The 27,262-nt window shown below is 42.6% G+C and overlaps 1 protein-coding gene across 5 annotated transcripts in view; it reads left to right on the forward strand.

Moving 5' to 3' along the window:
* Positions 1–27,262, forward strand: part of LOC106607413 (junction plakoglobin) — a 69,539-nt gene that overhangs the window by 17,553 nt on the left and 24,724 nt on the right. Inside the window, exon 2 of one of the 5 annotated variants that reach the window (XM_045720622.1) lies at positions 13,655–13,785. The exons of 3 other annotated variants lie outside the window; for them this stretch is intronic. The gene's annotated coding sequence lies outside the window, so the exon portion shown is untranslated. Of the gene's footprint in view, positions 1–13,654; positions 13,786–27,262 lie in introns of those variants that run through there. One more of the 5 variants, XM_045720625.1, reaches the window with a different exon arrangement.

Raw genomic sequence — 27,262 nt, forward strand, 5'->3', positions numbered from 1 at the left:
TCCCCATCACTGTCATCAGAAGGCTCTACAATGTCTGCTTCAATTAAAATGTTTTTATCTAAATCAGGGATTTCCTCATCGTCTGATTCATTTTCAGAGTCAGAGAGAGTCATCATGACACGATCGTCCTCCAGAAAGTAGTCCATTACAACTTTTTCCCACTGATCTTTGTCGATAGTGCCTGTTAATTTCAGGGTAGCACTTTTGCAGTTCTTCATGACATCTTTCAAAAAAGACACAGTAGAAAGGATGATCTACACATACTGAGCAGCTCATGTTATAGACAGAAGCATGCTACATGGCATACCAATCCAAACTCATCTCTCGGCATGTCCTATCCATTATCTCAGCCAATCATGGCTAGCGGGAAGGTTCCTCTCTTTTTCAGTGGCTAAACCAACTAGGTTCCTAATTGAAAATGTTTATTTGTATTTACAGATACAAGTTTGTTATTAAGGCACATGAAAGTTCACATGTTCCAGAAGGCAAAAATGTTCTGCCAAAAAAAAGGCATTTTGATAAAAAAAGAAATATATTGTGTGTATACTATGGTCCAATGGCTGTATGTTTTTGTGTGTTTTGTACATGTGCGTGCGTGTGTGCGTGTGCGCGTGAGAACAGAGCAGTGTCAATAGTGGTTAAGAGACATGACCTCAGATTATCCGGTGCTGTGTTTTGTGTGCTTATCAGGGTTTTTTTGAAGGGAAGGGTGACGTATTGCAGGCCAAAATGCCATCCCCTGAGGCTGTCTCACACGCACACACACATACACACACGCACACACATACACACACGCACACACATATAGATACACACAGACACACACACACACACACACACTTTTATCTCTATCTGACAGAGCCAGTTTCTCTCTGGTCAAGGAACAGCTCCCACAGGATCCAAGAAGAAAGGAGGGCTGCAGGGAGAGGAGTAGACGAGAGAGGAAGACAGAGATAGAGACAGATCTAGACAGACAGAGAGCGGGGAGGCTGGAGACAGAGGGTGGAGAGATGGAGATGATGAGAGGACTTAGACTTGTTGAAAGACAGCTATTAGGTGGTTGCCAAAGGAAGAAAACATGTTTTGTTCCGATTTTATTTTTCCAATAATGCTTTGTGCAACAATGTAGCATGCAATGTCGGTGGGGAGCATTGCAGTTAGATAAGCACCATTTGAATCTCTGCAGAAAAGTAGCGTGTGCATGTGTGTGTGTTTACATGTGTGTTTGCATACACGCATGTGTGTGTGTGTATGGTGTGTGTGTTCAGGCAAGCCCCAGTCGTCTATAACCCGTGTGTCTCCAGTGAGAGGATGTGTACCGAGCCAGGCCCCTCCAGTGAGCCCGTCGACTCCTTTCAATTGACGCCTCGCTCAGAATATTGAAGGCCCTGTCTTCTCCAATTACCGTCACTGTCTCCCCCGCACCTCCTTCACTTTCCAACCTCTTCACGATCTCCTCCTCTCCGCTCTTCACTCCGTGTTCCTTATCTCCCTTTGCTTTTCTCTACCATTTTCCTTTCCTGCCTAACGGTCTTTCTTCTTACTTTTCCATTCCTCTGTTGTGCCATATCCCTCCTTCTTTTCCAACTATTTATTTTTCTACTCATTATGTTCCCCCTATCCCTCGTCTGTCCAGTTCTCCTCTCTCTATCTCACCTCGCTTGCCCACGGTCCTCACCTACTTTGAACCGCTTCCACTTTCGTACTCTCTCTGTTGCCTTGTCTTTTGCCCAGTCTGTTGGCGGCAGAGTTGGAATTGGCTGCATTGCTACGACATCATGCAGTGCGTCAGTATGCAAAGCTGAGAAGCTGGCTGGGTTTTCACTCAGTGCAGTGACAGCATAATGTCCTCCTGGCGTCACACACCAGCAGATGAGGGGCTAAATAGTCACTGTTAGCAAACCAAGCGGGTTCATTTAGAAAACAAACCAAAATCTTTTATAGGAAGAACTATGAGTTTTTGGCAATAATAAGTTGCTTGATGAATTCTGTTGTGCAGTTCAGCAGCTGAGACACATTTTTGGAGGCCTCTCTCCCTCTCGCTCCCTCTCTCTCTCTCTCTCTCGCTCTGTCTGATCTTTGAAATCCATTTTCTTCTGGCAAGGCAGGCTAGTATCTACAAATGTTTTCTCCTGTTGCATGTTATATTCTTTTCCAGACAAGCTCTAAAGGGAATTTTGGGATTTCCTCTGCTCCCTTCAAACAGAGGGAAAGTAAATTCTATATCCATCCGATATAGAAAATTGGATAAATGTCGCCTGTAAACATAGGCTCTAGCCCTCCGCCTCCCTCCACTATTTCTGTCTTCCTCAGTCACTCTCACTCTCTTTCTGTCACTCTTTCCTCTCTATTCTCATCGCTTCAATTCCATCTCTCTTTCTTTTCCCCTCTAGTTCATTATTTCTGTTCAATTTTCTCTGTATATTTTTCTGCTTCTTTGTCCAATTCATGCACCCCTTCTTTCTCGCTTTCTCTCACTCCCCTCATCTTTCATTCTCTGTCTGTGGTCTCTGTGGTCGGGCTCAGCTCTCCATCCCATGGGCACAGTTCCAAAGTGAGCCGTTTAGGCGCTCAGCTGATTTATTTAACGCCTAGTGTGTAATCGCCACAAATCTGCCCCGCTCACCAGGAGCCAGCACTCTTTTTTTCTTCTCAATCCTTCGTTTCTCTCTCTTCTCCTCTACTAATTTCAAAGTCTGTCCCCATCTTAGCCATTGCTGAGCCTGGCATTGATTGTTGGGTCTTATCCATTTATCTGTTCCTCAGTTTTATTTTTTATTTATTTTTTATTTAACTAGGCAAGTCAGTTAAGAACAAATTCTTATTTACAATGACGGCCTAGGAACAGTGGGTTAAATGTCTTGTTCAGACCAGAAGGACAGATTTTTACCTTATCAGCTTGGGGATTCGATCAAGCAACCTTTTGGTTACTGGCCAAATGCTCTAACCATTCTGCTACGTGCCACCCCTTGTGGTAGGAGGCTGAGGGTAAAATGGAGGGAATGGGGGAAATAAAAACAACACATCAAGGGAAACCTGGAGAGGGGGGAAAACAAACATTCGGCCGCCTCGCCTCAGTCCCTGGAGCTTTTTGCTGGTATGAAGGAGGACTGGATAGATGTCTTATCCGAGTGTGGAGCATGGATAAAGGTTTCTGCTACAAAAAATGATGTTATTTGCTGGGTAAAACGCTCGTCTCCTCGTATCGCACAATCTAAGAAGAAGCTAGGTGTGGTTGGTACCAGGGGGAAGTAGCAAAACAAAGCTGGGGATGGAGCTTGAGATGGAACTTGAAAGTCCTGGTTGGAGGGTCGTTGTGAAACTCACACCACACAGCATTCCTCACAATGTTCACAATGTTCTTTTCCCCTTTCTACTTTGCAATTGAAAGTCAACAAGCCACAAGAGTTCACAGAAGTGAAATTCTTTTCAACTTGGTTTAAAATGACTGAGTTGATTTTGGCATGCTACATGCTATGTGCAATTTTGCCAACAAAATTATATTTGTAAGCCATGTTTCTTGTTGCATAATGGACTCTCGTATCCTAGTTATCCATAAAAGGTATTCACAACCTGTGTGGAGAAAAGGATGTGGGGAAAACCTGGTATAAAACAGGTCTGCAAATTGTCACCAATTTGCTGATAAAATTAGTAAATAGAGATGCTATCAGTGGTTATGGCCAGGGCATAACCTGTCCCCCACCTTGGCATGGCCAGTACGTAACCTGTCCCCCACATAACCTGTCACCCACCCTGGCATGGCCAGGACGTAACCTGTCCCCCACCCTGACATGGCCAGGGCTTAACCTGTCCCCCACCCTGGCATGGCCAGGACGTAACCTGTCCCCCACCCTGGCCCCCCACAGTCCTCCAGGCACTGCACTGTAGTGAGGAAATGCAACGGAGCATTTTGATTCTTTGACTTACTCTTGTAAAGCCTGGCATTCTCACCCCGAACCTCGTCCACTTACACTTTTTTTCCTTCATGTGTTGCAGAGTCTGCTGTTTCTCCTACCAGTGACCTTTGACCCCCTAGAGGCACTTTCTGCCATGTCCAGGCTTTTGCTCTACTGACCTTGACCTGTGAGGGTCGGCCCCGGGGGTTCCATCCACAGTGTCTATCTAGCATTGGATCCACTGTACCACAATGGCCTGGATTCCAGTCTGTGTCCATCCCTCCCTGCTTTTCATTTTCATTTCCTCAGCTTTAATCAATCTAGGGTGAGCTAGCCACACAGAACCCTCCCCCCGTACTGTTTAAAGTCATCCTCCGTTGGCTCGGGGATCTCTTCCCATTTAGTCGTAGCACAGGAAGGCATGCCAAAACGGATAAGGGATCTGATGAGTGAAGATAGCTTAAACCCCCCCGCCTTCCTCTCTCTGAAGACCTGATGCGTTCATCGTTCCCCTCCGTTAGCTTTGAGCCCGACCTTCTGGGCCTTTAAACCACGCTTCTCCCTCGTTCTCATTTACTGGCTTGTAAACGCACACGGACATATCCTCAAGTGCATTGACTGATACACACGCGCACACACACATACATAGACTACAGACTAGCGTGGGAGCTGCAGACATTGCTTGCAATTACACTATGTCAGCGAACTTGCTGCTAGTGGCTAATGACTCACTCTATCCATATGTGTGAGAGATCCTATAAGGCTAATAGCACTGACAGAGAGAGAGAGAGAGACTGGAACTTATGATGATGGTTGGGTTAGCACACCTCCCACTCACTCTGTGCTTCATTAAAATCCTACAGAGGGGACAGAGCAGAGGGGGTGGGTGGGAGGAGGTTAGGAACAGAGGGAAATTCCTTCCTCTCTACTTTTAACACAACAACACACCATACCACAGCTGCAGTGTCAGCCCATTTGGAACGAAGGCATGAGAGGACGATGTGAATAGTATGGTATAAGTTAGACGACATATTTGTTTTGTTCAGGAGACTATTACAGAATAAGCTACAGTCCAAGATGGAGTGATCATTATGAATGTTATGGTTTGGTGTGTCTTTGAGATGACTGCCCATTTGGTAGAAGGGAAGAGACCTGTGATGAAATGGTAGAATGAGGGTTGTATTCAGATTTCAGATGTGTTGTGTTTGCAGTTAAACTGGACGTTGTTGTTTTTTAACATTTGATTTGAGAGTTTAAGGCTCGCTGACGTATCGTATAGTGCAGCTTACGGTCCTCTGAATGAGAAGCTTTTGAAAGGGAGAGCTTAATCACTATAAAGGTTCATTTCTATTGGCTCTCGTTCAGTCTCAATAGAGAAACCTTCATCCCTCAACCTTCCCAAGAGCACTTGATATGAGCTATTGAACTGGCAAATCACATCCAGGAACAAGGTCTAACGGATCCATTACAAAAAATCTGATAAGAGAGCCCTTTGTCAACATTTACAGACTTCGACGTAAAAACTGCTTCAGAGAACCTAGAATAGTGTTACACTTAATAGTCTGATTGCGCTTCGTCATGGTCTTCCTCACTCACTAGTTTTCTCTCTGAACTGACCTCTGAAAAAAGGTAGAACAGAGGTGTGTGTGTGTGTGTGTGTGTGTGTGTGTGTGTGTGTGTGTGTGTGTGTGTGTGTGTGTGTGTGTGTGTGTGTGTGTGTGTGTGTGTGTGTGTGTGTGTGTGTGTGTGTGTGTGTGTGTGTGCGCTTTACCAACCCAAACACTGTTTTCATTTCAGCACAGCGCTGCAGTGCACACATAGGAGCAGGATTTAATTTACCTCTACCTCTCTATTGATTTAATCACAGTTGGTTGCGGAGTGGCTCTGCTTTGCCGTGTTGATCGCTTTGACGAAAAGGTGTAACGCTGCTTTCCTACGAAATAATTACCACGCGCATGGGGGAGCAGGGCGGAGCAGGTGGGGCGTGGGAGCTGACATTGTCGTCAAAAACAGCTCCCACAGCGCTCTGGAACTAGGAAGGAATCGTAAGCACGGTGACAAAGTACTGTACATATGCCACAAAAGCTGACGGAAGCGCTAGAATATTTCCCATCTTCTTGAATCTTTGACTGGATATGTCAGCTCAATCATTTGGCTTTAGTTAGCCTGTGATTTGGGTGCGCTTCTACTGGGACCCATATGTGGAAGTACATCTGAGATTGAATGTGTGGCCATGTGTAAATTCCATTTCCACTATGTCGAGACTGACACCTTTACAGTGTTGATTCGTGACCAGCTGTACACATGTTCCTGATATATCTCCTCTGTAATTCAATAATACATGACTCTCCTCACTCTCTCTCCGTGTTTAAGCAGCAATTTCATATTTCATGAGGCTCTGATACCTCCAGAAGGTCACACTATGCAGTCGGGACAGAAAGCATTCCAGGTTTGTCAGAAGCTGCTATAGTATGTAAATCAAAAGTATCACATCTTGGTCAAAAACCACGATCGTGCCTTAACCATTTAAAGTGTTTTTCCGGATGAACAGACAGTCAAACATTGGATTGGATATGGATGGTGCCCTAAATGTCATCCCCTGCCTGATCTGATCCAGTAGAAATTACAGCTAGACTCATCCTCTGCGACCTTCAACCTCCCTTGTTAACTTTAAATGCAGGAAGTGTTGCTCCCCCCGGGCATCAATTACATGCACGTTGACATACCGCAGTGCACTGTACACATATGCACTCACTCACTCACTCACACACACACACACACACACACACTAACACACACACTTACTCTCGTGCACACAAACACACACCACAGCGCCCCACAGTGACACTCACAGAATCCATCATGGATATTAGCAGGGGGTTCGATTGCTCCCGTGTTTACGTTTCATCGTTCTCTCATCATTCCCCGGGATCCCCATTCCTGCCGTCAGATGTCCTGATGTTCTGTGGGCTGACAGCCTCCATCCACCAGAGAGAAAGCAGAAGCACTATCGATCCCTGCCTTGCGCCTTCCCATTGATTTACCTGCAGGTGGCACTTTCCGGGTCTTATGGATTCAGTAAGATGCCATTCGGCCTGTGATAAAGACCACCTACAACATACAAAAACATTTTGACTGCTCACTGTGAAGGTTATTAGACATTTTTTACCCTGAAATGAATGTATTTACATTCGTAATGATGTCTGATGTAGCGATGGGTATTTTACATTTTTTGACTGTTCGAGCACTCGCAGTATTTCTTTTTGGAGTACTCGGGTACTCAAATGGAAAAAATCTATACTTTTAGAACACAAGACCGGCACTGGGAAAAAATATGCTAAATTGCCCCATATACAGTATACTATTCAGTCAATAAAGAAACAAGTGCCATTTAGGATGAATTTATTTACACCTTAATATCAACTGGTACCGGTACCGAGTCAATGTGCTGGGGTACAGGTTAGTTGAGGTAATTTGTAAAGTGACTATGCATAGATAATAAACAGCGAGTAGCAGCAGTGTAAAAACAAGGGGGGGTGGGTCAACGCAAAGAGTCCGACTGGCCATTTGATTAATTGTTCAGCAGTCTTATGGCTTGGGGTAGAAGCTGTTAATGAGCCTTTTGGTCCTACACTTGGCGCTCCGGTACCGCTTGACGTGTGGTAGCGGAGAGAAAAGTCTATGGCTTGGGTGACTGGAGTCTTTGACAATTTTTTGGGCCTTCCTCTGACACCACCTAGTATATAGTAACCTCAACAGTGGCACTTGCTTGTAGAAGCCTATGGCGGTGCAATGGCATAGCCTTGTTTTGTTTATTTAGCAGACAAGACGCTCTTGTTTCCCGAGCCCTTATCACAGTCAAGACACACCTATTTTATATTTTTATACACTGCTCAAAAAAATAAAGGGAACACTACAATAACACATCCTAGATCTGAATGAATGAAATAATCTTATTAAATACTTTTATCTTTACATAGTTGAATGTGCTGACAACAAAATCACACAAAAATAATCAATGGAAATCCAATTTATCAACCCATGGAGGTCTGGATTTGGAGTCACACTCAAAATTAAAGTGGAAAACCACACTACAGGCTGATCCAACTTTGATGTAATGTCCTTAAAACAAGTCAAAATGAGGCTCAGTAGTGTGTGTGGCCTCCACGTGCCTGTATGACCTCCCTATAACGCCTGGGCATGCTCCTGATGAGGTGGCAGATGGTCTCCTGAGGGATCTCCTCCCAGACCTGGACTAAAGCATCCACCAACTCCTGGACAGTCTGTGGTGCAACGTGGCGTTGGTGGATGGAGCGAGACATGATGTCCCAGATGTGCTCAATTGGATTCAGGTCTGGGGAACGGGCGGGCCAGTCCATAGCATCAATGCCTTCCTCTTGCAGGAACTGCTGACACACTCCAGCCACATGAGGTCTAGCATTGTCTTGCATTAGGAGGAACCCAGGGCCAACCGCATCAGCATATGGTCTCACAAGGGGTCTGAGGATCTCATCTCGGTACCTAATGGCAGTCAGGCTACCTCTGGCGAGCACATGGGAGGGCTGTGCGGCCCCCCAAAGAAATGCCACCCCACACCATGACTGACCCACCGCCAAACCGGTCATGCTGGAGGATGTTGCAGGCAGCAGAACGTTCTCCACGGCATCTCCAGACTGTCACGTCTGTCACATGTGCTCAGTGTGAACCTGCTTTCATCTGTGAAGAGCACAGGGCACCAGTGGCGAATTTGCCAATCTTGGTGTTCTCTGGCAAATGCCAAACGTCCTGCACGGTGTTGGGCTGTAAGCACAACCCCCACCTGTGGACGTCGGGCCCTCATACCACCCTCATGGAGTCTGTTTCTGACCATTTGAGCAGACACATGCACATTTGCGGCCTGCTGGAGGTCATTTTGCAGGGCTCTGGCAGTGCTCCTCCTGCTCCTTCTTGCACAAAGGCGGAGGTAGCGGTCCTGCTGCTGGGTTGTTGCCCTCCTACGGCCTCCTCCACGTCTCCTGATGTACTGGCCTGTCTCCTGGTAGTGCCTCCATGCTCTGGACACTACGCTGACAGACACAGCAAACCTTCTTGCCACAGCTCGCATTGATGTGCCATCCTGGATGAGCTGCACTACCTGAGCCACTTGTGTGGGTTGTAGACTCCATCTCATGCTACCACTAGAGTGAAAGCACCGCCAGCATTCAAAAGTGACCAAAACATCAGCCAGGAAGCATAGGAACTGAGAAGTGGTCTGTGGTTACCACCTGCAGAACCACTCCTTTATTGGGGGTGTCTTGCTAACTGCCTATAATTTCCACCTGTTGTCTATTCCATTTGCACAACAGCATGTGAAATTTATTGTCAATCAGTGTTGCTTCCTAAGTGGGCAGTTTGATTTCACAGAAGTGTGATTGACTTGGAGTTACATTGTGTTGTTTAAGTGTTCCCTTTATTTTTTTGAGCAGTATATATATAAAACATGATGTAATATAACAGAATAATATTTTTCTTAAGAAAAAAAGTTGCCAGTGCGAAGTGATGCGCATCTTGCGTCTGGAACAGTTATTCTCAAAGAGTGGTTTTGTGTCGCTTCTCTTGCGTTCAGTGCCAGCAGAGTCCGGGTATATGCAGCAGTTTGGGCCGCCTGGCTTGTTGCGAACTGTGTGAAGACCATTTCTTCCTAAAAAAAGACCGTCATTTATTTGCCAGAATTTTACATAATTATGACATAACATTGAAGGTTGTGCAATGTAACAGCAATATTTAGACTTAGGGTTGCCACCCGTTCTATAAAATATGGAACGGTTCCGTATTTCACTGAAAGAATAAACATTTTGTTTTCGAAATGATAGTTTCCGGATATGACCATATTAATTAATGACCTAAGGCTCATATTTCTGTGTGTTTATTATATTATAATTAAGTCTATATTTGATAGAGCAGTCTGACTGAGTGGTGGTAGGCAGCAGCAGGCTCGTAAGCATTCATTCAAACAGCACTTTCTTGCGTTTGCAAGCAGCTCTTCGCAATGCTTGAAGCACAGCACTGTTTATGACTTCAAGCCTGTCAACTCCCGAGGTTAGGCTGGCAATACTATAGTGCCTATAAGAACATCCAATAGTCAAAGCTATATGAAATACAAATGGTATAGAGAGAAATAGTCCTATAATTCCTAAAATAACTACAACCTAAAACTTCTTAACTGGGAATATTGAAGACTCATGTTAAAAGGAACCACCAGCTTTCATATGTTCACATGTTCTGAGCAAGGAACTTAAACGTTAGCTTTTTTACATGGCAAATATTGCACTTTTACTTTCATCTCCGCCACTGTGTTTTTGCATTATTTAAACCAAATTGAACATGTTTCATTATTTATTTGAGACTAAATTGATTTTATTTATGTATTATATTAAGTTAAAATAAAAGTCTTCATTCAGTATTGTTGTAATTGTCATTATTACAAATATAAAGTTGAAGTCAGAAGTTTACATACACCTTAGCCAAATACATTTAAACTCAGTTTTTCACAATTCCTAACATTTAATCCTAGTAAAAATTCCCTGTTTTAGGTCAGTTAGGATCACCACTTTATTTTAAAAATGTGAAATACCAGAATAATAGTAGAGAGAATTATTTATTTCAGCTTTTATTTCTTTCATCACATTCCCAGTGGGTCAGAAGTTTACATACTTTCAATTAGTATTTGGTAGCGTTGCCTTTAAATTGTTTAACTTGGGTCAAACGTTTTGTGTAGCCTTCCACAAGCTTCCCACAATAAGTTGGGTGAATTTTGGCCCATTCCTCCTGACAGAGCTGGTGTAACTGAGCCAGGTTTGTAGGCATCCTTGCTCGCACACACTTTTTCAGTTCTGCCCACACATTTTCTATAGGATTGAGGTCAGGGCTTTGTGATGGCCACTCCAATACCTTGACTTTATTGTCCTTAAGCCATTTTGCCACAACTTTGGAAGTATGCTTGGGGTGATTGTCCATTTAGAAGACCCATTTGCGACCAAGCTTTAACTTCCTGACTGATGTCTTGAGATGTTGCTTCAATATATCCATATAATTTTCCTTCCTCATGACGCCATCTATTTTGTGAAGTGCACCAGTCCCTCCTGCAGCAAAGCACCCCCACAACATGATGCAGCCACCCCATTGCTTCACGGTTTGGATGGTGTACTTCGGCTTGCAAGCCTCCCCCTTTTTCCTCCAAACATAACGATGGTCATTATGGCCAAACAGTTATATTTTTGTTTCATCAGACCAGAGGATATTTCTCCAAAAAGTACAATCTTTGTCCCCATGTGCAGTTGCAAACCGTAGTCTGTTTTTTTATGTCGATTTTGGAGCAGTGGCTTCTTCCTTGCTGAGCGGCCTTTCAGGTTATGTTGATATAGGACTCGTTTTACTGTGGATGTAGATACTTTTGTACCTGTCTCCTCCAGCATCTTCACAGGGTCCTTTGCTGTTGTTCTGGGATTGATTTGCACTTTTTGCACCAAAGTACGTTCATCTCTAGGAGACAGAACGCGTCTCCTTCCTGAGCGGTATGACGGCTGCGTGGTCCCATGGTATTTATACTTGCGTACTATTGTTTGTACAGATGAACGTGGTACCTTCAGGCATTTGTAAATTGCTCCCAAGGATGAACCAGACTTGTGGAGGTCTATAATTTTTTTTCTGAGGTCTTGGCTGATTTCTTTTGATTTTCCCATGATGTCAAGCAAAGAGGCACTGAGTTTGAAGGGAGGCCTTGAAATACATCCACAGGTACACCTCCAATTGACTCAAGTGATGTCAATTAGCCTATCAAAAGCTTCTAAAGTCATGACATCATTTTCTGGAATTTTCCATGCTGTTTAAATGCACAGTCAACTTAGTGTATGTAAACTTCTGACCCACTGGAATTGTGATACAGTGAAATAATCTGTCTGTAAACAATTGTTGGGAAAATGACTTGTGTCATGCAGAAAGTAGATGTCCTAACCGACTTGCCAAAACTATAGTTTGTTAACAAGAAATGTGTGGAGTGGTTGAAAAACGAGTTTTAATGACTCCAACCTAAGTGTTTGTAAACTTCTGACTTCAACTGTATATATAAAAATCGGCCGAATCATCGGTATCGGGTTTTTTGGTCAGCCAATAATCGGTATCAGTATCGGTGGTGAAAAATCATAATCGGTCGACCTCTAATACAGACGTTCAATTTAGTTTATTCTGCCTGTTCTTTGGAATTTTCCAGATGTATGAATATTTCCACATTGAACACTGCATGGGGATGAATTACAGCCCCAACATCTGTTTGATGAGTAGGTCTAGGCTTAATGATGCTGATGAAAATACACTCTTTATCTAATTCATGTTTTTGCATATTTTCAGTGTGGAACCTGTCTATGTTTAGAGGGTTTATGGCCTAGGCTAAACAATTAATTTGCTAAATTGTAATTACTTCGCTACTATGGCCTATTTATTGCCCTACCTCCTCATGCCATTTGCACACACTGTATATAAACTTAATTTGTTTCCTATTGTGTTATTTACTGTACACTTGTTTAGCTCTGTGTTGTTGTTTGTGTCACACTGCTTTGCTTTATCTTGGCCAGGTCGCAGTTGTAAATGAGAACTTGTTCTCAACTAGCCTACCTGGTTAAATAAAGGTGAAATAGATCAAATAAAAATAATTCTAAATGGCAGTAGTAGTTCACAAAAGTAGTCTAAGCGGAAAATAGACGGGATGCAATTATTCCAATACTGCAGCTCATTGTTGGAGCACATATTTCCCTACCTCAATCAACCAGTCATTTTTGAAAATGTGATAAAACTGTCATCATTTTGCAAGGAATGTAGCATGTGTATCCCATCAGTTAGATACATTTTTATAGGCATTTATTTCTGTGGGCTTACGGGAGCTTCTGTGCGCACTCAGCTGCACGCGTGTGTAGAGGAAGCGATCAGAACGCAATTGAGTGAGTGAGACAAGGATGGGAAAGAGAATTTAGAGAGATGCCCCACCTCTTTTGACCCCTACCTGTTTAGTAAAAAAACAGCAAAATCTACAGGGAGAGCTCTAAAATTCAAGCCCCTTTGGTGCTGCCATAGAGTTACATTAGAACTGCCCATCCAAGTAGGCTCAAGGTCATTGGCCACAGATAAAATGATGTCAAATCATGTTATGTCTCACCGTAGCTTTGATTGTACTGATCATGTCAACATCATACTTTCAAAATCTTAGCTAGCAAGCTAGCAGTCATCATCATCAATCAAATTGACAATCTACTGGCGAATCCTTTTCAATCCTTGTCATATGAAGAGAAGTTATGAAAATAAATTATAGATAAAACGCATTGGTGCTCATCGGCCATTGGACATAAACATTACACAACAATTTGGAAATTACAAATTCAACAATGAGGGGTTAGGATGGAATCAGTGACTAATTGCAAGCATTGCAAAGCAATCACTAGACTGTTAATCAGTGGAGTGGGTGTGTGGACCAAGCTTAAAAGGATAAACATTCAACATTGGCCATGACTTCTGCCGCGTTCAAAACAACTGGAAACTCGGAACTGGGAAATCTCAGACTTCAGTGAGTTCAAGACAACTCGGAACTCTGAAAAAAACGAGCTCCGACTGGGAAAATACGTTTTGAACGGTCATCCAACTGGGAATTCCAAGTCAGGAACTCAGGCCTCTTTCTAGAGCTCCGACCTGAAGATCACTGCCGTCATTATGATTTGACCTTGTTTTTTCAGGGTTCCCAGTTGTCTTGAAAGCACCATAAATCCAGAGAATGCCAGACTTTGATGACAAAGTTTGGTGACAAAATTTGCCCACAAAGGACCTCCGCGCCTCCTTCCTGTTCAAGTGAATACAGCATAACAAGGTGAGTCAAAAAATGTCTTGTATGCTGCTGCATAAATTATGTAATATGCCAGGGAGATATGTATACTGTAGCTAAGGAAGCCATACTAAGTGTATGTTGTGTATTAGCCCATGTGCCTCACCCTAATAACTTAGCCTACTGTTCCGACTTGGTGGTGCATATGTGGCCTATAGATTATTTTTTGAGAAATGTCATCATCAAATATTGTAAGTGCTTTCATTGTCTGCTTATATGCCCCATTTATTTATTCTACGGTTGTGACTTGGTGTACAGGGAGAATAATGTAAGAACGGCCCATGTTCTGAATTCTGTCGCTGTACATTTCAAAATCGCTGAACAAATAGTTATATTGACAACGTCCGTCCTAGCTCGCTCATTAATCAAAATTATAAAAAATTATAAAATTATAATAAAATTATATAAAAATGTATTAAAAATTATAAAAAATTGTCTTAATCAAAATTACGGAGTGCCTCTTATCCGCTCGTCGTCCCCTTATGCCATAGTTTGTACATCTCAGTTGTCAGTAGAAACCACATTTGTTTAAGCAAGTCAGTCATATCAGCTATGTTTTTCTAAAAGGCAGTAAATGAGGCTGAATTAACTGTTTCGCTGCCAGACAAGGCTCTGCTGATAGCCAGGTGTAGCAGTGGTAAGGTGTTGGGACTGCTGTTGGGACTCTGCTGTTGGGACAGCTTTATGTAGGCCCTAACAGTTTGTGGGCACTGTTTGTCACCATTATAGTGTAATTCATGTATTGTTTAGTGTTGTGTTTTGTAGCGGCTTTGCTCAATTTTGGGGGGGGGGGGGGAGTTTGCCCCACCAAAATGTACATGCTAAAATCGCCACTGAACATGAAACATGAAATCCATTTCCTCTCCAACAACACTCTCCCACTCAGCATTCTACTCGGGTGAAGTTATTGACGAATGTGTTTATATTATTCCTGTAGCAGACTTTCAAGGTTCCATTTTTCGCAATAAACTTGTTTCAGTGGACCATAGCTTTGGCCTTGGCTGAACAGACAGTACAGTCGGAGGCTAGTGTTTTGAAAAGCATAATTGGCTGAATATATTCCACGAACCGGGCATCAACTCCTTAGAGTTTTCATGCTCTTTAATTAGCATTTTATTTCACACAGTTGCGCAGGTTTATCCCTCTTTAATTTGCTACTGTTGAGTGTACCTCATTTCGTTTCCATAACTGCATGTCCAATGGCAGTTTAGCAAACCAAACACAGGCTATCGTTCAGTATCCATTCTTCCATACTGTGATTCTCAGCACCTTCATGTAGAGTATTTCTCGAAACTATGATTAGCTTAGCTTGCAGACTCATAACGAGCGATGGAGGCGTTGATAAGACAATGATGACTGAAGTCTTGTTAGGCTCAAATACGTTTTGCATTCATTAATTAGCGAGGTTCCTAGGGATTAATTCCCTCTCCGTGTCCCATGTGCAGAGCTTGTCGAGATGAGAGGGATTGTTCTATTTGCCGCCTCAGCTTGCCTCTCAGGATCACCAGTCACCGCCATGCTGGCACATATCCGTCATCCCAGCGCCACTACGCGACTCCCTCCCTCCACTCAGCACTGCTAATAGCAGCGGATTACTGAAGACTGAAGATGAAAAGGCTTTCATTCCCCACAGAGACGTGTGTGTGTGTGTGTGTGTGTGTGTGTGTGTGTGTGTGTGTGTGTGTGTGTGTGTGTGTGTGTGTGTGTGTGTGTGTGTGTGTGTGTGTGTGTGTGTGTGTGTGTGTGTGTGTGTGTGTGTGTGCGCGCATGGCAGACTTGGTTATCCTGTTGTACTGAAACTGCTGTGCTGGGATACAGGCAGGAGATAAGTGGAGGTCTTTTCTTTCAGCGTCCCCTTCCCACACCTCATTAGCCAACAAGGCTTCCAGGTTGACATCAAAGGCGCAGCCATCACACACACACAAAAATGCATCTCGATTTCCAAGGATTTTTATAGTCTAAATTTAGATTCTAAAACCGCTGCTGAATTGACGCCAGCCGTCATTTCATTGCTGTTTTCAGAAGTGGATGATAATAGGATTTTTCACTTTCGATGATCACCCTGTAGCTCTGTTTTTCTCAAATCTTTGGTGGCTGTTTGAAGTTGAGGGATGCATCTCTCAACTGCTTAAAGCCAGACTGTCTGTCTGTCTGCCTGGTGTCTTTGAATTGAGCCACCAGCTTCAGGACTTTTTGAAGTCTTTAGAACAGAAAGCTGCAGTTGTTGTTTTATTTTGCCAATGTTAAGTACCCCATTGGGGGATTCTTGACAAAAAGTCGGAAATAGTTTTTCACACTTCATTAAAAAGTCTCCTCTTGATGTTCCCTTAGTCTAGTGGATGAGTCTGGCTGGGAACTGGAACTGGGCGCATTCTGAAGAATGGCCAACTAATTAATTTATGACACTGTCGTGACAGGATCCATTTGTTACCTGGCCTTCAAACGTTTGGCCCGTTGGTGTCTCTTTACCTTATCTCTGCGGGGCACAGCACTTGCCAGTGCAATTTAAGATTAGGAGAAAGGGATAGAAAATAAGTTGTTCCTCTTTGGGGGCATGTGAGGTTAGGCATTTCCTTTTGAGAACCCGAAAAATACGTTTTCGGGTCTCTTCTTTGACCTGTATCCTCATCTCCCTTGTGCTCGGTTCCTTGTGAGCTGTGCCCACTTACGTGGCAGATATGAGATAATTAGCCAGTCATGTGAGGCAACGCTACTACTCTTACTGGAACAAAGTCTCTGTAAATTACTGGGAAGAAATAATTGACTGTCCTTTTGGGGCGCTTTATTTATTCTGTTTCTCACATTTGGCCAGCTTTGTAGTTTGTAGCACACTAAGTTCTTATGCCAACTCATTATTACAGAAATGTATTCCTAAAGCTCCTTTGAACAACCAAACTCATCACTTTTATCGTGCTTGTGTGAAGGGCAGTTCTTTTCAACAAACTGAATAAAAGTGAGAGCAAAAAGTCCTGGCTGTAATGTCTTGGTTAGTTGGTCCAATACAGTAGACCATAATTCCTTTCTATCTGGTCAGTCCCATCATTCCATTGAAATCCATAGAAAGTTCACCACTAGCAGGGAAGTTTTTGTTGTGCTCAAATCATTTCTCACCCTCCGCGACTCATTTGGAAACTTTCTTATGACACCTGGCCCTTGGCTGAGCTTTAAAAATATACTGCATAGGGCTGAGCTATGGCACAAATTAGCCTTAACCCTGCTGTTACCTCTGAATTTGAATGCTAGTCCATGCTGCTCTCGTTCACATGGAAACATGAGCGCATGATGCTATGTTGACATCTACTAATTCCTAATATTCTCCTATCCTATTATGTGAGTGCACCATGTTTAATCACCTCATCGATCGCCATATGTACATTAGTGACATAATTTCAGTTAATGATCACCCGCCATCCTATAGTGATCAGTCTGTATTGATTGATGATTATTCATATTAGATCATCTACCCTATGGAGTTCGCTAACTGCTGAGTGTAGCCACTTGCAGAGGATGAGGTGATTCAGCTAGACACATTTTTATTTTTTTATTTCACCTTTATTTAACCAGGCAGGCCAGTTGAGAACAAGTTCTCATTTACAACTGCGACCTGGCCAAGATAAAGCAAAGCAGTGCGACAAAAACAACAACACAGAGTTACACATGGGATAAACAAACATACAGTCAATAACACAATAGAAAAATCTATGTACAGTGTGTGCAAATGTAGTAAGATTAGGAAGGTAAGGCAATAAATAGGCCACAGAGGCAAAATAATTACAATTTAGCATTAACACTGCAGTGATAGATGTGCAAATGATGATGTGCAAGTAGAGATACTGGGGTGCAAAAGAGCAAAACATAAATAAATAACAATATGGGGATGAGGTAGTTGGGTGTGCTATTTACAGATGGGCTGTGTACAGGTACAGAGATCGTTAAGCTGCTCTGACAGTTGATGCTTAAAGTTAGAGAGGGAGATATACGTTTCAGTCATTGGCAGCAGAGAACTGGAAATGTTGTGTGCACTTGTATAGGTAGGCTAGATCTCTAGGAATATCTCGAAATGATCATTCCAAGTAATTTAGGATTTCAATAAGCAGAGGCCCGAATGTTTAAAGTGAGACACCCCACTCAACAGAAGTTTGACCCACATATAGACCTATGTATAGACCTATAGGGCACTTCCTGCTGAGCGCAATATGTAACCTCAGATTTACTAAAGACTCTTTAGATCCCTGAGCTCCCGGCCATACTATACCCTCTAACTCAGCAAATACCTTATAGAAAGATAAGGGAGTGCTGCTTGGTTATAGTCTGTGGAGGTACGCGGGGAGAGGAGGGAGCAGATGGCATTAAGGAGTTGTGAGAGAGGGAGATACAGTACATACTGCAGAGGTTTTGCAGTTTGACTCAGCAGATATTGTTCTCAGAGAGAAATCTGGTTGGATGGGGAGAGAGAGGGAACAGAGAAATGGCGGTTGGGGCAAAGAAAGAAAGAGGTGGGTAATATTCTGTAAAGTCAGAAAAGGAAAGCATACTGTTGCCTCTATAGTTTGTGGAAAAAATGTGAGGGAGCAAGTGAAGATATTGCTTGTAAAGGCTTTACATATAAAAGACGTCTCGTATACGTCTATCCCTTATAAACAATATATTCTCTGAGTACGGTTACATGCCCACAATAATGTGATTATTGTGGATTGTCAGATTAATATAATAGTTTGTTTAAAATGTTTACATGCTTTGCAAGAAGAACGATTTTCCTAATAATCCGGTTTACATGGATACATCTGAAGGCACTTTGATAAATGCAGAAATTCACCAATCAAAATAAATGTTCTACCACATGTTATTTTTTTGAAGAATATTTGATTCTTCTCAAAAAGTTTGTAAGTAAAAACTATACTGAACAAAAATATCAACGCAACATATAAGGTGTTGGTCCCATGTTTCATGAGCTGAAATAAAAGATCCCAGAAATGTTCTATATGCCCAAAAAGCTTATTTCTCTCAAATTTTGTGCACAAATGTGTTTATATCCCTGTTGGTGAGCATCCTTTGCCAAGATAATCCATCCAACTGACAGGTGTGGCATATCAAGAAGCGGATTAAGCATGCATGTGCATTACCTTGTGCTGGCCACTCAAACATTTGTCAACAAATTTTGTCACACAACAGAATGCCACAGATGTCAACATTTTTGAGGGAGCATGCAATTGGCTTGCTGACTGCAGGAATGTCCACCAGAGCTTTTCCCAGAGATTTTAATGTTAATTTCTCTACCATAAACCGCCTTCAACGTCGTTTTAGAGAATTTGGCAGTAGGTCCGACCGGCCTCACAACCACAGACCACGTGTAACCACGCCAGCCCAGGACCTACACATCCAGCTTCTTCACCTGCAAGATCATCTGAGACCAGCCACCCGGGCAGCTGATGAAACTGTGTGTTTGCACAACCGAAGAATTTCTGCACAAACTGTCAGAAACTGTCTCAGGGAAGCTCATCTGCATGCGCGCTGTCCTCACCAGGGTCTTGACCTGACTGCAGTTTGCCGTTGTAACCGACTTCAGTGGGCAAATGCTCACATTCGATGACCACTGGCACGCTGGAGAAGTGTTCTCTTCGCAGATGAATCCCGGTTTCAACTGTACCGGGCAGATGGCAGTGCTAAAGAGGTAGGCTCGCTCGGCTGGTGCTAGCACATGCATATGAAATACACAGCTGGAACGCCAATTCAAGTGTTTATATGTGCTCATAATTTCAAAGATTGCTTAGAAAACCAGATGTTTTAATTGGCGTATAATTACATCAATGTTGACCTTACGCCGACTAAGACTAGCAGAGTAGGGTGTTTACATGACTATTGCATAATCTGCCTACTGACATACACAGTAATAATTTCATATCAAACTGATTATGTAAATGTCTCACTGTGAGGAATAAGAAACACCAGTAGCAAAAAGTACTTTCCCTGAACTGAACCAGCTACTCTCTTTAAAACCTTTCATATTGCCTTTCATCATGCAGTGCCGTGTTGCTATGGAATCAACATGTTCTTTTCAAGCCAATGTCTCATATGGAATACTAAAGTGTATAATTAAGCCTTCGTCGTCACAGGTGGGAGTAGAACAAAGTTAACCTCAAGACACTGATCTAAGGCCAGTTTTACATTTTATATCCTAGTTAAGGTTAACATTGGAGGAGGGCAAGCTGATTCTAGATGACCTAGGCTGTGACTAGACTTGACAGTATTGCAGTTTTTCTATTCTGACCATGGAGTTCTGATCATGGAATTCCAAACACATTGTGCGTTTACTCCTACATGTACAGTTGAAGTCGGAAATGTACATACACCTTAGCGAAATACATTTAAACTTCGTTTTTCACAATTCTTGACATTTAATCCTAGTAAAACTTAGGTCAGTTAGGATCACCACTTTATTTTAAGAATGTGAATTGTCTGAATAATAGTAGAGAGAATGACTTATTTCTTTCATCACATTCCCAGTGGGTCAGAAGTTTACATACACTCAATTAGTATTTGGTAGCATTGCCTTTAAATTGTTTAACTTGGGTCAAACATTTCGGGTAGCATTCCACAAGCTTCCCACAATAAGTTGGGTGAATTTTGGCCCATTCCTCCCGACAGAGCTGGTGTAACTGAGTCATGTTTATAGGCCTCCTTGCTCGCATAGGCTTTTTCAATTTTTCAGTTCTGCCAACAAATGTTCTCTAGGATTGAGGTCAGGGCTTTGTGATGGCCACTCCAATACCTTGACTTTATTGTCCTTAAGCCATTTTGCCACAACTTTGGAAGTATGCTTTGGGTCATTGTCCATTTGGAAGACCCATTTGCGACCAAGCTTTAACTTCCTGACTGATGTCTTGAGGTGTTGCTTCAATATATCCATATAATTTTCCTTCCTCATGACGCCATCTATTTTGTGAAGTGCACCAGTCCCTCCTGCAGCAAAGCACCCCCACAACAACCTTTTTATTTAATCCATCTTAGAATAAGGTAGTAACGTAACAACTTGAGTTGTGTCAGGCCACAGCCAGGAGTTAGCATATTAGGAGTTCCTGGGCTGGCGTGGTTACACATGGTCTGCGATTGTGAGGTCGGTTGAACGTATTGCCAAATTCTCTAAAACGACGTTAGAGGCAGTTAATGGTCAATAAATGAACATTAAGTTCTCTGGCAACAGCTCTTGTGGACATTCCTGCAGTCAGCATGCCAATTGCACGTTCCCTCAAAACTTGAGACATCTGTGGCCTTTTATTGTCCCCAGCACAAGGTGCACCTGTGTAATGATCATGCTGTTCAATCAGCTTCTTGATATGCCACATCTGTCAGGTGGATGGATTATCTAGGCAATGGAGAAATGCTCACTAACATGGATGTAAACAAATGTGTGCACAAAATATGAGAGAAAAAAGCTTGTTGTGCGTATGGAACATTTCTGGGATATTTTATTTCAGCTCATGAAACATGGGACTAACATTTTACACTTTAAACTGGAACTTTTTACTCATGTAGTCGCACCGCCGCATCTTTTTCTGTTCTTTGTTGTAAAATGTACAATAGAGGTTTATTGTATTCCATTGGGCACTCACAGATTGATTACCAGAGCTGTGAACAAACTCAGCAGTGGCTTAATTGAACTATCAGAGCATTGGAATATTCGCTTAATACTGCAAAAATAATAGTTTTAAGTGTTTACAATGCTTGTAGTGCAGCATTGCTAACATCGTTTTGGCTGTTTATATTCATGAATTTTGACGAAGTTGGAAGGACAAAAGCAGAACTCTGCACAGCATCCACGCTCCAAACTCATTTGCAGCTCAGTGTGATGGTTTCTCCGGAGTTCAGTGTGATGGTTTCTCTAGAATACACAAGGTGCTAACTTGTTGCCGTGGCAGAAGTAACGAATGGCTTCTTGTGGATTCTGTCACCATGGCCTTCAGACAACTCAGGTAAGGGTAATTTAACTCAAATATAAATTTGACCTGATCTATCCCTTTAAGTGACATTTGAACTGCTGTCAGGGTGATGGTGACAGAAGGGTGTTGTAAACACCTGAATTATTTAGGTTGGGAGGACAAAAGCAGAACTCTGCACAGCGTCCACTCTCCAAACTCATTTGCAGCTCAGTGTGATGGTTTCTCTGGAGCTCAGTGTGGTGGTTGTGTCTCCACTGGAATACGTAGGTCAGCCTGACCTATCAAAGTACAACGTGTTACTGTCAGTCACCAAACAAGGGATCACTACTTAACATGCAGTCAGCTCCTCACAGGCCTAGGAACAGTGGGTGAATAGAGCGACTGGGAGGGCACAACAACAGGAACAGCACTAGCACCTTTTCAAAGGTCTGAGAACAGTGGGAGAGTGTCAGTGCGCTTAGAATAACAGCAGCAGCACCTTTTCACAGGTCTAGGAACAGTGGGAGAGCATTGTGGAGGGAACAACAGGGCCATCATAAGCGACCGCTTAGGTTCTCGCACTGTTTTTTTTTTGGTGGGGGGGGGGACTCAGTCATGGTCTCAACTTACTTTTGAGAGTTAGAATAGTAGAATACACAAGGTACTGTTTCAAAATGTGGTTTTGCATCAGCAGCTTTTATCTTGTTATGTCAGTCACGGATAATCACTCAATTAGCCCATGTCAGCTAAGATTTTTTTATTGGTAAGTTAGTCTAGGCAGCTATCTAAACGTGTACTAATCATGGTCGGATTATCGACTGGTCATGTAGGGCACGTGCCCAGGGGCCCTGACCTCCAGGGGGCCCCCATTGATTTTATTAGTCACTCTCTATCAGATAGCTTAAGTCATGGTAAAATTTGTAGAATTGCAGGAAATAAGCTTCAAAACAGCAAAGAAAATCTCTCCACCCTATGGGAAAATGTGTAGAGTTGCAGGAAATTTGTTGTAGAACTGCACACTTTTATCTCCTCCCAATGTTAAAATGAGCATAATTGAATGAAATGAGTTATCAAATGGCAAAATTTGCTCTACACCCGATGGCAAAATGTGTAGAATTGCAGGAAATGAACTCCCCAAAAAATTTTTCACTGCACCATCAAGAGTTGGGCCACTAAAATGATTTCCTGCAAGGTGGAGGGGATGGGGGCAACAATTTTTCACTTAAGGCCCCTGTTGCCCTGGGGAACAACAACATAGAAATAGAATTAACAACAGCAACAGCAGTAGCTTTTCACAAGTCTGAGATCAGTAGCACAGGTATGGGGGGGAAGGAAAGTTGGGAACACTATCTGGGTTTGTAATTGGAGGGCGACCGGCGGGGGGGAGTGACGGTGTCATCAGATCCACTCCAGGAGTTTGGCAAACATCGCGTGTCTGCAGCCGACTGTGATGCCAAATAAACGGCCGCTGCTTTCATCTGCATGGCCCAGTGTGTATAGCGATTAGAGAGAGTGAGAGAGAGAGAGACTGTCATCTCATTATCAGATCCCGGAGATGAGTCAGTCATGGAGAGACGGGGTGACCGTTGACCTTGTCTGCACACACACACACACACACACACACACACTCACTGTCAGTCACCTACACACATTTTGATCCACAGTGAAGTATAAGTACCAAGGACCTGTGAGTCAGTCATCAATACATTTGTGTGTCATCAACATCAATATGTCTTACACACATACAAACACATCACACACAATCTGTTGACCTAAGACTCACAAACGCACACACAAACGCAGACTGCCAAACTTGCACAGACCCTTGAGGTCAAATAGAAGAAGGCAGATCTGCTGGTGTGTCATTGTTCAGCTGTGCGCTGTCCAAAAACATCCTTCCTGCGCCTGAGAGCCCTGGCAACAGCAGCCTTGATGTACTGTGTGTGTGAGTGAAAGAGAGAAAGAGAGAAATGTGAGATGAATACAAGAGAGAAGTAGAAACATACAAGGAGAGAAGCCAAGAATTATTGAGAAAGAAAGCAGGGGACTTATAAAGGTGAAAGAAAGAATGGGATATAGAGAAAAGGAAAGAGAAAAAGAGATTACATGAATATAATCATGACCTTCACTGGGACAATGGACAGAAAACAGGAATTTCCTGTCTTCTGCTCTTTCCTGCCCTGGTTATTTCTGTCCTTGACCTATGAGGATACACACGTATACACACACACACACTTAATACTCTTCAAAACAAATGACCAAGATTAAACCCAGCAGTATGTGTATATAGCCTACTTTAAGTAGTACCACAGTTGTATTCTAATGTAAAAGGAAATACAAATATCCTTCTCTTTCTAAATCAGAGAGCAGGGTTAACAGAGGAGGTTTTGCCCTTTGAACCAAACCAAAGCCTTCAGATAAACTGAATGAACATTAATGAAGAATGTTCATCTAAGAGTAATATGCTAACAGTGTATTATTTCATTATGTCAAGGCAGTTCTGTAAAAAGCCATTTTGAATTCCACCAGTGTTTTTAAGTGCTTTTTAATGAACTAAATATCACCCCTGGCCACCGTTGGCTAGACCAACTAGCTCTTGGGGCTTGTGTGTGTGCGTGTGCATGTGCGTGTGTGCGTGCATCGACATGAGATACTCCGTGGCCAGTTTGATTAATGACTTGGTGGAAAACAGGCTCTGTGGCATCATAACAACAACAATTAAAAAAAGCTATTTCCCAGAAGCCTTGCGTGTGTCCCAATGACAGTGAGAGAATGGTGGAGTTGTTTTTTATCTTCTCCAGAATAAATGGAGAACGAGAGAGGGAGAGAGAGAGTGACTTTAGAAAGAGACTTTAGAGAGGAACAGAGGTTTGGAAAGAGGAAAAAGGGAAAAAACATTTGAAGGAAAAGTTATTTTTCTAATAGAGGGTTGAAGGAACGATTGAGAAAATACAACATAGAGAGTTTAATGGTGCTGCTGAAAATGAGCAAAGAGATTAGGTGTCCTTGGAGAGAGAACATGAGGGATGGATTGACAGAGAGATAGGAAAAAGAGGTTGTGAGAAAAAGGCGTGTCCATAGAGATTACAGAAACAAACTTAAGAATGACGGCTTCTGTCAAAAACACCCTTGTGCTAAAGAGAATTGTGGAGATTTCTAAATGTTTCATATCGAGAACTAACATTTAGGTTTTTTCTCTCAAGGTGCCGTTGAGGTGAACAACGAACGGTAAACTTGAGAAAATGGCTCTCTGAAAGCCTGTTATGACAGTCCAAATGTCCAAATCTGCTTTTTATGAGTTATGCTTCTGTTTTCATGTCACCCTGCCATTTTGTGTCAGACAGACAGGCTGCATTATCTCTAAGTGTGGGTGCGGATCGAGGCCCTCACTCATTGGCTCTATGGGTGATTGTGTGGTTGGTGTGGAAGCTGGAGGTCTTTCATCTACCTGTCAGTCACACAGAACACTTCATTACATTGTGAAGGGGGTGATGATGAAATGTATGAGCCGTTTTCCATGCCTAGAGAAAAGCAGTTACGCTTTGCTCATTTGTTTTCTTCTCCGTCTGCCTTCCAGTCAGTTTAAGCTCAGTTAAAGAGAGTGTATCTGTCATCATTTGTTAGCTATTTCTCATTCGGAATGGAGAAAATGTGGTTTATATACAGGCTAGCATAATGAGTTTTAGATATCTCGCTTCGAACAAGATTAGTATCAGATACACATACAGTTGAAGTCAGAAGTTTACATACACCTTAGCCAAATACATTTAAACTCAGTTTTTCACAATTTCTGACATTTAATCCTAGTAAAAATTCCCTGTCTTAGGTCAGTTAGGATCACCACTTTATTTTAAGAATGTGAAATGTCAGAATGATAGTAGAGAGAATTATTTATTTCAGCTTTTCTTTCATCACATTCCCAGTGGGTCAGAAGTTTACATACACTCAATTAGTATTTGGTAGCATTGCCTTTAAATTGTTTAACTTGGGTCAAACGTTTCAGAAAGCCTTCCACAAGCTTCCCACAATAAGTTGGATGAATTTTGGCTCATTCCTCCTGACAGAGCTGGTGTAACTGAGTCAGGTTTGTAGGCCTCCTTGCTTGCATATGTTTTTTCAGTTCTGCAAAACAAATTTTCTATAGGATTGAGGTCAGGGCTTTGTGATGGCCACTCCAATACCTTGACTCTGTTGTCCTTAAGCCATTTTGCCATTTTACTTTGGAAGTATGCTTGGGGTCATTGTCCATTTGGAAGACCCATTTGCGACCAAGCTTTAACTTCCTGACTGATGTCTTGAGATGTTGCTTCAATATATCCATATCATTTTCTTTCCTCATGACGCCATCTATTTTGTGAAGTGCACCAGTCCCTCCTGCCGCAAAGCACCCCCACAACATGATGCTGCCACCCCATTGCTTCACGGTTGGGATGGTGTTCTTCGGCTTGCAAGCTTCCCCCTTTTACCTCCAAACATAATGATGGTCATTATGGCCAAACAGTTCTATTTTTGTTTCATCAGATCAGAGGACATTTCTCCAAAAAGTACGATATTTGTCCCTATGTGCAGTTGCAAACCGTAGTCTGGTTTCTTTATGACGGTTTTGGAGCAGTAGCTTCTTCCTTGCTGAGCGGCCTTTCAGGTTATGTCGATATAGGACTCGTTTTACTGTGGATATAGATACTTTTGTATCATTTATTGGAATTTTCCAAGCTGTTTAAAGGCACAGTCAACTTAGTGTATGTAAACTTCTGACCCACTGGAATTGTGATACTGTGAATTATAAGTGAAATAATCTGTCTGTAAACAATTGTTGGAAGAATGACTTGTGTCTTGTGCACAAAGTAGATGTCCTAACCGACTTGCCAAAACTATAGTTTGTTAACAAGAGATGTGTGGAGTGGTTGAAAAACGAGTTTTAATGACTCCAACCTAAGTGTATGTAAACTTCCTACTTCAACTGTATCTGGACAGTGGACATACACCACACACACGCACACACAAACACACACATATTGCGCTCCACACAACCACACATTCCAAGTAGCCTAGATCACTCACTCATGCATTTATCACTTTGTTTTATATGCTGCTCAGTAAGTGGTTAGCAAATAGATCTGAGCTATTTGGCAGAATGGCCAATTCGAACATTGATTAGCTCAGAGGAGAGAAGAAGAAAAAAGATTTCCCACCCAAAATTAGGGTCAATAATTGATTAAGCTCCTTCCAGCGAGTACTTTGCAGCTATTTACATCAGCGACAAACATGCAGAAAAGCTCTCTGATGTCTCTTGGGGAATTTTTGTCACAAACAGCAGGGGACAATGCTCTTTCCCAAAATGCATTTGGATTATTTCTCTGCAACACCACCGCCAGCCTCCTCCCTCTGTCGCTCATCTCCACCATTGGCCTAATTATAGTCATGAATTAATCATTGTTCTGCGAACGGAAAGGAGAAACCTTTTCAGGGAGTGACGCTCACCACTTCTCAAATGTCACCGTCTCTCGTCGTCCCCCCCCACCCACCCACCCTGCAGTAGTTGGGCC

The sequence above is a fragment of the Salmo salar genome, chromosome ssa06, assembly GCF_905237065.1.
Source record: "Salmo salar chromosome ssa06, Ssal_v3.1, whole genome shotgun sequence".
Classification (NCBI taxonomy): Eukaryota; Metazoa; Chordata; class Actinopteri; order Salmoniformes; family Salmonidae; genus Salmo; species Salmo salar.